General features: G+C 42.2%; 2 protein-coding genes across 16 annotated transcripts in view; one reads left to right on the top strand and one right to left on the bottom strand.

Moving 5' to 3' along the window:
* Positions 1 to 13,876, bottom strand: part of LOC139812023 (uncharacterized) — a 227,997-nt gene that overhangs the window by 351 nt on the left and 213,770 nt on the right. The window lies entirely within an intron of this gene.
* The window catches only part of Heph (polypyrimidine tract-binding protein 1 heph), a 393,209-nt gene that overhangs the window by 300,542 nt on the left and 78,791 nt on the right, over positions 1 to 13,876 (top strand). The gene's annotated exons all lie outside the window — the stretch shown is intronic.

Genomic DNA, 13,876 nt, shown 5'->3' with positions numbered 1-13,876 from the left:
GGCGAGCTTTCCCCATTCGCCGGCCGCCGCTGTGTTTGCTCGGTCTCCACCCTTAGGCGGCCTCCAACTTTCGCGGCCGGTGTATTCGATCTACAAAAGCGACGGCCGGCGGCCGTGCCTGCAGAGTATCCAAATACGAGCGTGGGCGTTTGTTACACCGGAACCTCCTAGGATTTCAGTTGATGCGTGCACTCATCAGCCAGATCTCCTTTTAATCCTCGACGAACACGGCCCTTCGACACACGGCAAACGCATTATCCCACCTGAGTTTCTCGGATTCGATTGTTATCTTTGTCCGTTAAATTCGCGTTAAACTCGATATGCTTAGCGTAACGCAATGTGTACATTATCAAGAGAAAGTAGACCAAAAAAAAATACCAAATATTCTGCGCCAGATTATGAATATTATACTCTTTTTGCAATTTTATCTCAATGTAAGTCACTATTCATTTATAAAAATTGATATGAGATTGTTATCTCGTAAATAAACGATAAGAGAGAAAATGTACGACGGTATTTAATGCTTTCGGTACCGGAGCGTGTATCACCGAGTATTCGTAACCCGAATCCCTGTTTGTCTTTCATCTAGAATTTCGTTTCTTGCGCGAGGAAAATATCCGCGAGGTGCCACGGTGCCCGTTTCCAGAGACATCAGTCGTAATCGCTCGTACATGTAATTTAATTAAGAAAGGGAGAACGAGAGAAAGCGAACGGGAAGGGAAAAATCTCTTCGGCGAACTCTTATATAATTAACGACGACAATTTCAATTTTTGGTTAATTAATTTGCCGAGTGAACGACGCGCTGTTGAAAGGGCTGCAAAACGGAGCACGGGGTCGCGCGAACTCGGAAAGGGTCGGAACCGCGGGAGTGAAAATAGTTGTAAGGGCAGAAGGTTACGATAATGCCGCGGGCGGGGAAACGTAATAACTAATGACAGTAATATTAATATATATATTTTTTTTAAATTTAATTTAAATTTAATTAAAGTTATATCCCGCAATAGCAGTCGTCGCCTATTGCTGGCGGAAGTGATGATCAGATGACGGAAGAAAGGAAGGAAAGGTAAAGGGTAAAAAAGAAATCGATCATTTGAATTTTGTTTTGTGCTCAAACGACACATATATACTTACTCTAATTGTTGTACCGCGTTTGTTTTCTCTTTCCGTATCCACGATGGCTTTTTTTTACGCAAGTCTAACGATTCTTCTTTCGTTCGTCCATGCGAGTCTTTGTTCTCACGATAAAGCGCGACGATGGTGCAGAAGTGTCCGGTAATTCGCGAAAACGATTGATCTTGCCGCGAGTTGTTGTTAAATGTTAATTTTGAGTGATATCTCTCTTAGTGCGTTTCGCGCGTGGAAAACAATTTTATTGTCAAACAGCAGAAAATAAAATTTCCCGTTAGCGAGTCTCGGGGCAGTTTGAAGCCAAGTTTCTCGCGGTCGTCGAAACCGCATCGAGAACTCGCAAGGAAACGTGCTTGAATACTCGACCGCGACGCCGCCGGTCGCGCGTTACGCGACACGCGCGTATTTAGATTGAAATGAAATTTCCATTATGCAAATGCGCGGATGCATGGAATGCGTGACCGTTCGCGGGGGCTGAGCTATCGATTCGCTCGCTCGCGGCATCGCGTGCAACGCACCCGTTTATCTAAATACGGTCTGCCGTCTCCTCGAAACTCGACCCACTTTTTGCGTCCGCCAATGTCATTTTAATACGCTTGCTTTTTGTGCGTGACGAATCGTCTCTCGTTTCGGTAATAAATAATAATTCTGCTTTCATTCCGCTGAAAATCCATGTCGTCTAACCGCTTGAGAATGAATTCCGGAAAACTCAGGAGAACGTCGGAAACGAAGGAAAGCGTATCTCCTTAAAGCCTGCAAATATAATTCAATCTTTCTTGATTCTCGAATGTGAAATGTGAATCGGGTGGATGTATTACGTATACGTTATTAGCGTGTAAAGAGAGAATTTGCGTGGATTAAAAATTTATAATTTGAATCAACCGTACTACATATCGTGAATTCTACGAGGACGAATTCTATGTAACATACTATTTGAAATTCTTGAATGGATATATCACTGTCATTTAGAGAGATTCAGATTTTATAACGGGTAATATGGATTTTAACGTGCACGATATATAATTTGCCACGGATTTATTTCCTGTGTATTTCCGAAAACGAGCTACACGACGAAAATGTCTCGAAGAGAAGACTTGAGGGCGCGGCTTGTTCCAATTTTGCAAGCATGCGTACACCTCGCAGAATTTTACGGGCTAAGAGAGAAACTAAAGCAACGGCACGATATCAGGGGGCTCGAGACAAGAGAGCGGAAGGAAAAAAAGGCTCAGCTTGTCGAGCACAGAAAACGCGGCAACGACAATTTTCATCCACTTGCATCTATCGTGGAAAATAATTTGCATTATACCAGTCATTCTTGTTGTCATTTTAACAAATCTATCCAAAGGCTTCTTTATTTATTTATTTTTACGAGTTAAATATAAGTTTTCCATTTCAATTGCATATTTAATTTAATATTAAAATAATATTTTTGAGCAGTATTTGGACTTTGGACCTTCGTAAAATTTCACGGAATGAATGAAATGATATACGAAATACACGGAGTGCTTATCAAAATATGCATTAATCTATTTATTGTAAATTAGCTGATAATTTATCAATTATTTGCGGCTTCCATTACGTTCTATTTTAGTGCTCTTACGTGGATTATATACCGCTCGTATCTACGACGGATTTGCGTTCCGAAATTGGCCGAATATCTGCCGCAGCCGCGATCGAACTCTCGTTTAATCTCGTGATTTCGTTAGCGATTGCGCATTTTAATTCGTGCCCGCGCGATTGCCATTTTTCCTGAACATCCAATTTACGCGAAACGTTAATCTCGTTTCCTCGTTAATACGTCTCATGGTCTCCTCCGGCGTTACGGGCGAGAGATAGAAATTCATCCCTCGTACGTGTGCAGCATCCTTTAAAGTTTACGACGGCCGGCCGGTCGACGGACGTACGTTGAGCCTTCGGCGAGTGAAAAGCTCGACCCTAGTCGGTTGCAAGCGCGTCGACAGACGGCGACTGCAATAGCGTGACGAGATAACCGTTCCGCGACGTGTCTCCCTTTCTTTTTTTTTTATGTGCTGCACAAGCTGCAATTGCGGGCGCGCGAGTCCCTTTCGCGTATGGTCCCTTGATGTCGTTTTTAATTGTCCATTACGAAGATAATGCGTTAGCGTTACGGGCGCCCCGTACATAATACGACGTTGACGAATTTTAATTACGAGTAGAAACAACGTGCGCGTCAAAAGACCGCGAGGAACATCGTTAGTCACGGATACGCCGCAGATCTTTCTTGAAAATTATCCAAACAAGTGCGCGATATCCACTCCGAGCTTAATGATGATGCGATTCGCGACGAATAAAACTGTATTCACGCCACGAATATAACCAGCATCCCTTTCTTCTATAACGTCCGTTCCATTTATGTCCGCTGTTTTTACGGCCGTCTATTTTCCTCCGCGACCAATCGCACGCCGACTTTTTTTTAAATCCCCGTTAAGAACCTTTCTCGGACCTTGGCGCTAGAGTGCCGCGCGAAATTTTCCGACGGTTCCTCGAAGGGGAAAAGGAAAAGGCTCCTTTAGGCCGCGACTCTGTTCGCGAATTCGGGAGGGCGATTCGGCCGAATCGTGAAACGCGGAAACTTTCGGCCGTCATTGCGAACGTGTAGAGCTGGCGGTCTACGTTTAGAGAGAGTGGTCACGTCTCGAAACGGGTTAAAGACTTTTACGACCGGCCTCTGGAAACACGTTTCGCTGTGCCGTTCCGTGCCGTTCCGTTGCGGGAAGGGTCGAGTTCTCGGTTCGCTTCAGACGTCTCGCGAGACAGCCTCCCTCCGTGACGGAATTGCGGACGAGAGCACTCGCGCGTTTTTTTTTTTATGACTAAACGACGTAAAAAAAAGGAAGAAAGACGAACGCGGGAGTTAACGAAGTTTCATACACCTTCACTTCGTCGCCGGAAGTTTGTGCGTTTACGCGCGATGTAGGCAATGACGCGTCGATAATTTGCTGCTAATCGCAGTTTCACGAACGAGCGGGAATAACAACAGTTCGTTGGAATAGAATCATGCAATTGTGTGCACGGTATACAATAATACCTTATACAATACGATTTACACGCGATCCTATGACCTGGAATAATTGCAAAAAGAATTGTATGTGCAATTAAGGATTAATGCGAGTTTATATTTAGTTCCTTGCCGCGCGCAAAAAGAGAAAGACGAGTGGCGAGTATATTTTAAAAGTAATCGCATAATCTAAAATTATTATGTCAATTAATAATTCGCAAATTACTTTTTTTTAAACGTAAACTGTATATACGCAACGATAAACATTCAGACAATTACCATGGAAAGAGCGCGGTCGTTGTTGCGCACATCTAGAGCGCATGGCAAAAATATCACCAGTAGACGTTGAAAAATACTCATCGTAACTACGTTGTCGTGGTAAATAGTGGCGCGAAATAAGAAAAACGGCGTTAAAATATGACGCGATGCATCCAGTGGGATACGAGTGAAACTTCAGTCTCAAATTTTCAAACTGGAAATTTGTTGGCTACGTGCCGCATGAGGAAGCACCTCGGAGACTTAGTAAAATTAATTACTCAAGATGAGGGCGGAATTAATTATCTAAAGAATGGAAAAATTGACGCAAAATTTCTCCGAGAATTTGAATTTATTTGACTAATTAAAAACCCGTTCGTCCATAATTTTTTTATTTCTCTTTTTACATAATGCGTTTCACACCTCGGACGTCGAACTATCGTTAACCTGAACTACTGAACGAGATACACCGAAATACTTGGAGGCCAGCTAAACGCTCAAAATAGAAGAACCGTTCTCGCTCTGTCCGGTGCGATACGATCGATTTGCTTGGACGCGCAAGGCCGATTAATAAATTGCTTCCGTTCAATTATAGGCCGTGATAAATCGAGCCGTCTACAGGTAGTCGCCTGGCTCGTCAGCGAGGAAATTGAGCGACGCCTCCCCCCCCCTCTTTCTCTCTCTCTATCTCTCTTTCCCTCTTGCACGATCGGGCACGTACATTCACATATACGCATATAGCGAGAGAGTACACCCTCTCGCAAAGTTGGGAGGGAAAATTGAAAAGTTAGTCCCGGCGAGATTGACTCCTCCCGACCTCGGGGCGGATCGTTCGTGGATGTTTCCGCGGGAGTTAAACCGGAGGAAGCTTTGCTGAGCGCTTCGTTGAAATCGGCTTTTTTTGTGTTAGTCGTAATAATGCGGTTATCCGGGATTCGATAGTGTCACGTAGACGTGTCGCGAATAAAGTTTGCGAAACTTGTTTGCAGGACTTAAGTTTGTGAACTTTTCGCAACCTCACTTTATCGCGTGTCATTCAATGTTGAATGTAGGATACGTAACGTCCTTCATGGAGAACGCGTCGCTAATACTTTTTTATTCTAGCGTTACCGCGTTACCGCGCGCTTCGAATTCGCGTTAATGCATCGCCGCTGGCCCGTGAAATGAGGATAAAAATGCAAATTTTCGCGGGGGGCGTTAGTCCTGTGTCGGGAAAATATCGTTCGGAACGAATCTACACGCACGAGCGAGCAATCCCGGCGTGCCCAGAGTGTCGTACGGTCGGGCGAACGACAAATTCGTCGTCTCGACATCGTGGAAGATAATTCGGTTAAGCGACAGGATCAATGCCGGGGTTATACTCGGCCCCGGTCTTAAGCGAGTTACTTTAATCCAATCGCAAACAGGATGGGATCCGATTAACCCATGTTAGCCGGTTATTTCCAGCGATCCTGGGATCGAGCTGAGCTTCGAGCTTCTCGCACACTGTTCTCGGCCTACGCTATATTTCTTTCGTATTTTAACAACGAGGCTTTAATATTGCTCGTTAAAACGAGATGACGTATGCACGAGAGTTTCTCGATCGACTTTCGGAAATAAAATTCAAACCGTGATGTAAATTCAATTCGATTAAACGAATCTAAGGATAATGTATTGAAAATGTGTTTTTATAGCTCGTTAATTTCTTCGATTTTGAGGGTTTTCCTTGTCTCAATACTCCGATTGCCAATATATACGATCGCACAATGTTGCGTACGTTTCACGCACGCATGAATGTAATTGGATCATTTTGTTACGACTATTAGATTTCATAAATCGTATTACCTGATAACACTGCATCGCTTATTAAAGCTTCCCGCGTAATACGATTTTGCATGCTTTGTTCGTCAGCGATACCGCAACGAATGTAATGCACACGTCATTTGTTGCTTTCCACACAGCAATTCTGCATTTCTAGCGTTGCAAAAAGAGAAGAAAAAAAAAACGAGCCGGGACCGAGCCTGCTTTATTATACCGACATGACGGATACGATGATCATTAGCACCATTAGCGCAACCTGCATTCGGGATCAAATGCTTCGCTACCGGGTTGCTTCGTTCCATCAATAACGATCTCCTATTGTTCGCGTCCGTTCTCTGGCTCCCTTCCATTTTGACCAAACGAAACTCACCAAACGAGAAACACAAGCGAGAAGGGAGGGAAACGTGAAGCTTTTTTTTCTCCAACGGGACCATCATGTAAAACATGAGAGAGCAAGTGAAAATGATACGATGATAATAACGAGATAGTTTTGTTTTTCCGACGCGATAAGTACGAGAAAAAAGATGGGACGTAAATGTAACGAGGTGAGAACGGCAAGAGTTAATTTTTAACCTCGTTCGCGTGCATAAACAAGCGAGCATGTTTGTCAACGGATTTTCCGCGTATCGGCCGTAAAACAGCGTGTGCGTACACGCAAGAATGCGCTCGACTGAACGGAAACTCACCGAACACGGGACACGTTCATCAACGCGCGTTCGCATCAACGCCCGTGCGTTTGGATGTCGCGCCTCCGTTTCTCGCCTGGCTGACGGGCTGACGGAAAGGTCCCCCCGAGAATTAAACCAAACGAGATTCTCATCCGAAGAGTTATCGCGATCCGCGACAATATTTCGCCGGCGTTCGTACGATTTAGCGATTTTCCTTTCTTTTCTTTTGGCATTTGTACCATTTTTCGTTTATTCGACAACTTTGTGTGTAATCTCATATTTAAATTTTTGAAATCGAGATTTCTTTTTGTCAGTCTTCTTTCGGCATCGTGACCGATTTAATTGAGCGAAGCGTGAAACTTACATTTTACACGTCGGCGAGATTTAATTGCCGCTGAAACGGGAAATATTGTTGCGAATAATTACGATTAATTTGTAGATTATTAAAAACGATGCAGCTCGACGCAATAAAAAGCGTTTTCTGGAGATTCCTTGTGGCATTTGGATTTTCCGACGCATTAGAGATCGCCTCGAATCGAAATATCGCTTTCCCAGTCATGCATAAGCGCGTACACATACACAACTTACCGGCGATAATAATGAAACGTCTGAATAGCCGACGGATTACAGATGCACCGGTCGAATAATTATGCGCTCGGTGAGCTGCGCGGAAATTTTCGATTCATTAGCGGACTGTCTCGCGCGCTCTACATATACGCCGCGCTGCATGCAGGGTGATGGGAAAACTGCAGCTGATCGAGAGGAAATAACCGACCGATCCCGCTTTTCGCGGCTTCCGTCGGTTTGCCGCGCGTTAAGCCGCCCGCATTAAATACACGGCAAATTCGAGAACGGCGCCCGCGCGAACCCGGCGTTATCAAACCACTTTGGGATATGCGATACGTGTGTATATTTTTATATACATATATCGCCGCTGTTACTCCCGCAGGGAGAAAACATTTTCTGCTGAGGGCTATGGCTGCTCTTCATCCTGCTCTAAAAATACGTCGAATATCACGTCCTGTTCGACGCACCGCGATGATTTTTTTTCGGGTTACTAACGAAACACCGCGGAATTTTAAATCGCGCATTTGTCCGACTTTCTTGTTCGGAGAAGTTGACTTTCGCAGTACAATATCTGCGTGATAACGCTTATTTCATGCGCAACATTAATCTCGTTAAGAAAACATGATAGGAGAGGACAATCTTGTAAGTGCCCATTAGGGAGGAAAGTGCCTTTTCTAATTCCCCTAAATTTTCGTGTGCGTTTTGACTGACCTAAGATGGTATTTAATCTCGTTTGAGGGTCGCTCGAGTGGTTTGCGTCCTGTCCCTATAGAGATCCTGCTTTTTCGATCGAATCCCATGAACTTTGGAGTCCTTCTCGTTCGCTAATGACGTCCTCAAACCCCCCAGTGGTTGCTTTACAAATGTGAATCAGCTCTCACAGATCAGAGATAGCCCTCGTCTCTTCACGGGCCAAGTTTTTAATCGCTCGGCCTGAATTCGCCTGCGGTCACACTTAGCTGTGGTTTTACACAAGCTCGTTATAAACGATAGCAATATTAAGTCATTTTACTTTACTCTTCTTTTTATATTATTTAAGATCTGACTATTCTTATTTTATATTATTCATTTATAATATTTTTTTTAATTCTTAATTGTAGACATTACACATTAGTGAATATGGAACCTTAGGAATTCCTACTTTTAGATGTGGAAAAAAGATTAATAACAATAATTGTTCTCCACTTTATGTATACATATATACCTACTTGCTGCTGTAGTTTGTTATATTTTTTCGGCATTAACTGTACGTGAAATCAAATTGTATTTATTTTTCTAGATAAAAAACAGTTAAAATTGCGATATAGGTGGCAGGAGTTCCAAAGTCTTCACATACCCAGGGAACGGTTAAAATTTATATTTATTATTCTTGCCCTGGTTAAAATAGCTTTCTGTGTACAAAATTTCTTATCCTTATCAAAAATATATAATTATATAGTAAGAGGATTAGAAATTCTCCACGTTCCTGCAACGTGTATAAAAGGAGAATAAAAACTGACAGTATTGTATACTGAATGTATACAATATTCTATAATAAATACGATTTTGATGATTAATGGAAATGTTGTGGAAAAGGATTTTAACGAATACATTTTTAATCAAAATCAAAAAATAAATTTCTGCATTATAAACAGAAAAACAATGGATTACGGGATTACTATCGTACATGTATCGAAAATGTTAATTATTGTTATTATATTGAAATTTTAATTAATACCATAATCTGCGCGCAATAAACAGGAATTACTATTACTGTATTACGCAAATTTTACTTTTCCGAATTTGGATTATAAATATCTACTAAAAATTCTGAACTGTCGAAAAATATACTTCATAAGATAAAAATAGATATAAATATTTTGTAAAATACATTGCTGAACTTAAAGTTAACGAAAGAACAATCTGAATCCGAAATCTACATGTGAAAATCGCGCGTAGAAGCGATCTCCGGTAAACATAAAAAGGAAAAGAAACCTTTACGCGTCCAATACAAAAAGCATTCCATAAAGTTGCTTTCCTTATTTCTGAATAGACCGACATATTATCGAAACTTACAAAGAGGCGGCTTTGAATGATGCGGATCATCTAAGTAGCACCTCAATGAAGAACAAGGAAACCTTAGAAGCAAGAGTACGGATGAAAAACTTTTGCGGCGAATTTGGCGAGGGAGGGTGAGAAAGGAAGGGGGAGGGGAGGGCGAGGGTGGAATTCTGTTGCGCAAAAGGAGGACAGGTACGACGACGAGGGTGGTGAATACCTCCGAAACGAAGAGGGATGAGGGAAATGCCCGTCGTTGGTGAGCCAATGGGGATCGAAGCCGCAGAAAAGCCTTTGGTGGGAACTCCAGGTGGTGACCCTACCACCCTCGTCTCTGCGCCCACTTCCCGTCGCACTCCACCTCTCGCTTTTCCCCCTGCTCTCTCTCTCTCTCTCTCTCTCTCTCTCTCTCTCTCACACACACACACACATATACACACACGCACACACGCAGCGTTCCTCTTTGCCGTCGGCAGAGTCATACAAGTCGAGCAAAGCCGATCGTACCGCTCTGTATCATGTAAGTTCCTTCCTCTCGCCCACTCCCTGCGCGTCACCGGAGTTGCCCTCTATAATATCTTCGAGTCCTGTCATTTGTAACCCTCGCGACTAAGGGTTGGAAACGAAACGCACACATGCGAGGCTTGATTTTTCGACGAACGTGTTTTCCTTTTTGCTATCGTGAATCGTTCAGGCGTCTCGCGTAATCTTGACATTTTTTTCGAAGCTTTCCCATTTATTTCGTTGTCAATTAAGGTACATAAGATTAAATTCTGATACGGGGCAGCCTCCTTAGAGACATGTACCAAACACCGACGGTTCGATACTAATTAATTAATAGCCATTATTGAGGGCGAGCCCAGTTTTGTGTGGAAGGCTTTTTGTCCCTGGAGAGAAACGCACGCGTATAATAGTACTTAGGCACATAATTTAATTTCTCTGACGCAGTTTTTCTTTTATTTTTCTTTCTCTATTCTGTCCGTTCTTTGTTCTCTCGCCACCCGCAAATAAACAACACGGACCGTCCGCCTCCCATTAAGATTTTTTTCCCCTTCGACCAATGGAAAAGTTTTCGTGCCGCTCCTTTTTACAGGATGGTAGATAAGCAAATAGTCTTACAACCACCACGACCCGTTGTTTGCGAGTGTTATTTCTGGAAACTAACTCGAGATCCCATCTTGCTGTTGTTATTAGCTAATGGTACCTACTGAGGCAAAAATTCGAAATCGGAGAGTGTGTGAGTAATGGTGATAATAGTTGTAGTCACAGACTTCTGTATAATACTAGACCGCTAACGTCTATGGACGCACAGGCGAAAGGCTGATGCGGGGTGGAAGTGGAAGAGGGGATGCGGCCATATTGAATTGAGTCTATCGGGTGTTCAGTTGCTCATAATTTGCGTTTATCAGCGTTTCGTTGTTACAATACGTGACGGAGCAGGCAAAAAATGTTGTTCCTGTGTTAAATATTGTTAAATCATACCTATGACATGTATATAGCGTACTTGGATGCCGAAGTCGAACCACTCTTGTAGTATTTAGCTTTTTCTTTTGAACTGTGTGTGCAACATACTATTGTGTAGGAATCCGTAGTATAGCATATTTTGACTCAAATCAATATGGCGGCAGGGATCATGGCCGAGGCCCCCGTTAGCGGTCTAGTATTGAAAGTATAGGAGTCTGTGGGTGTAGTAAATATATGTACTAAAATTTAGTACATTTCCCCGAATCATTATACGATACCATAGCAAACTTTAGTCGTTAACGAGATTAACATTTTCCAAGGCAGCAGAAAGATACTTGATTGATAAGGAAGTTCTCACACAGACATGCGCGTACATGAATATAATATGATTTTAATTTTTACGGAATTTTCTATTTGTTTAATTGGCAAGATATCAATTACGTAAAGTATAGGTCGCTTATTTTATTTTTATTTAAAAAAGAAATTCCTTATTTTATTTGGGGATTTTTTTGGTCGTTACGTAACCGTAAAACTTGCCTGATTTGTCGTAATCGTCGGCAGTCTCGAAGGTACCGGCAAAAATTACAACAGACCGCTCTGGTTTCCGTCTCGTGAAAACGCCGGCGAATAAGTTTGCGTCACCGAGCAAAGGGAGAAACGACATTTTCCTCTCGCGTGGGAAATTTCGGGGCTGTTTCGCAATCCCCGCGCGCTTTATCCAACGGCGTCGGTGATCTGTCGGTATCTTAGTCCGCCGCGACGGGAGATTATATGGCGTATACTTAGATTACGCCAAAGTAAATTTTGCCGTTTCTGAAATAACGCGAAATGCACAGGCGGCACGCTTATTTTTCCTCGCGGAAAAACAGAATCTCGTGATATCGCGATATTGTCGTCGTGTACACGCGAGCCGACTCCACGCGCATGCCTGCGGATATGTGTGTTGTGTGTGTGTGTGTGTGTGTGTGAGCTCGTCGGAACGCGCGAGCTTTAATTCGAACCGATATAATCCGCTTATCTGTCAGGGCGCTTATTAATTTTTAGACTATATAGCAATCGGATCCCCGAGCGACGCGACGCGCCGATCGGCCGCAATCAAATTCAGCGAAAAAAAAAGAAAGAAAGAGATAGAGAGATAAGGGAGGGAATAAACGAGATTTAACACGAGAGTAAATCACCCGTTGCATAAAACGATAGGCGGGGGGGGGGTGGGGATTTGCGAAATAAAAGATCCATCCCTTTCTTTCATTTCCATCTTTTTTTAACCGCCCTCAAAAATAGTCAGTTATACTGGAATTTTGTGTACCGTCAACATACGTTTATTCCACGGTCGTTGTGCCGCTTTTGTTCGCGCTGCACAAGCTTGAGGAAAAGGGAAAAGCTAATCGAGAGAAAAGGTATTGCTCCACTCGATCTCGTCGGAAAAATGTCGGGTTTTATAAAAGAAAATAAATGGCGCCTGCATTGCTCTCGCGATCGCGGGACCAAACTCGCGAGAGAGTCACGTTGCCCCTCCTCCCTTTTTTATATGACATCTTCCCATTATTATTGCTCGGCTTCTATACAGATTATTTTCAACATCAATTTTTATGGACGAAGATATAGAATTGAAAAATGTATGGATATATATATATAATATATATATATATATATATATATATATATATATATATATATATATATATATATCCACATAAATTTTTCAATATATATATAGGGTGTAAAACTGAAGGTGTACAGACTATTATTTCTGAACCTAGGTAAACAAAATATTAAATTTTTGTTTTCTGTCAACCGTTTGGTATCAAAGTAATATCATATGATGAAGTTACTTTTTCTCTAGCTGGAGTCGTTAAGGTCACAAAAATTTTATATTTTGCTTAGTTCTTTAGCTTTACACCCTGTATATATGAGAATATTCTAACATATATGTACATATGGAAAGATATTTTTACTTTAAATACATACGCGCCATTTATCACGCAGACCGAAACTGAGCCTTCGTATAGCAGTGCTAGACCTTCAAGCATAATAGTCGAACATAAATTTTTTCAGAGTTCTTTCATCCGTCTTGTCTGGGTGACACGTCTCACGCGATCCTCTTTCGGCATCGTTTGTTCCGATCGAAAGTCCGATCATCGTGATTACCTTTTTTTTTTACAACGAAAACGTCGGAGCTTTCACAAGCTTTGTCACGTATAGCATCCAGTCATGATTCGGGCCATCTTCAATGCGCCGATTTCAATTTCGCGGGATAAAAACGCGTCGTTGAATGAGAGGATGGATACCCTTACATTGGTTTTATGTAGGATGTATCAGATATCCTGCAGATATCCCCACGAGTTTGGCTTTCAATATCGATGGTTCGGAGAAAGTGCGCCACTTCCGAGACATCCCGTGTATCGATAGCCCGCGTCTCTTGATACAGGAAAATATGGCATCGTCACGGATGGAACATATATTTCGGCGGGCGTCGATAAACGACCGAATTAAAGTCGCAATGTCACCGTTGAAATGAACTCTGACGCTTTTTACTTTGATTCGCGTATCTGTCAATATATTCGTACACATTCATGGCATTCTCGTATGATCGGAAAAAAAATCCTGAATAATCGATTCGGAAATCATTAGAAACGCCACGTCATGCTTGAACAAACTTTGATATATTCTACATATTGTAACGGCGAGAAATTAATATTGCAATTATAAAGCGCATAAGAAGATTATTAATGTATTTTGTTCATCTTTCGAGTATAATGGACGTATAATTTATCCTAATTAAGGAGGACATTAATTGATTGTAATCCTTAATGTTCGAAAGTAGACTTCTTTGTAGTATTAGCATCATTTTCCACAGGCTTTGCAATATACATCAACTTCGCAATATAGATCATTTTACTTAAAAGAGCGAGCATCTTAGAAGAATATAATTTAAGA

This window comes from Temnothorax longispinosus, chromosome 4 (assembly GCF_030848805.1).
Source record: "Temnothorax longispinosus isolate EJ_2023e chromosome 4, Tlon_JGU_v1, whole genome shotgun sequence".
Lineage (NCBI taxonomy): Eukaryota > Metazoa > Arthropoda > Insecta > Hymenoptera > Formicidae > Temnothorax > Temnothorax longispinosus.
This window is presented reverse-complemented; position numbering and strand designations above follow the sequence as displayed.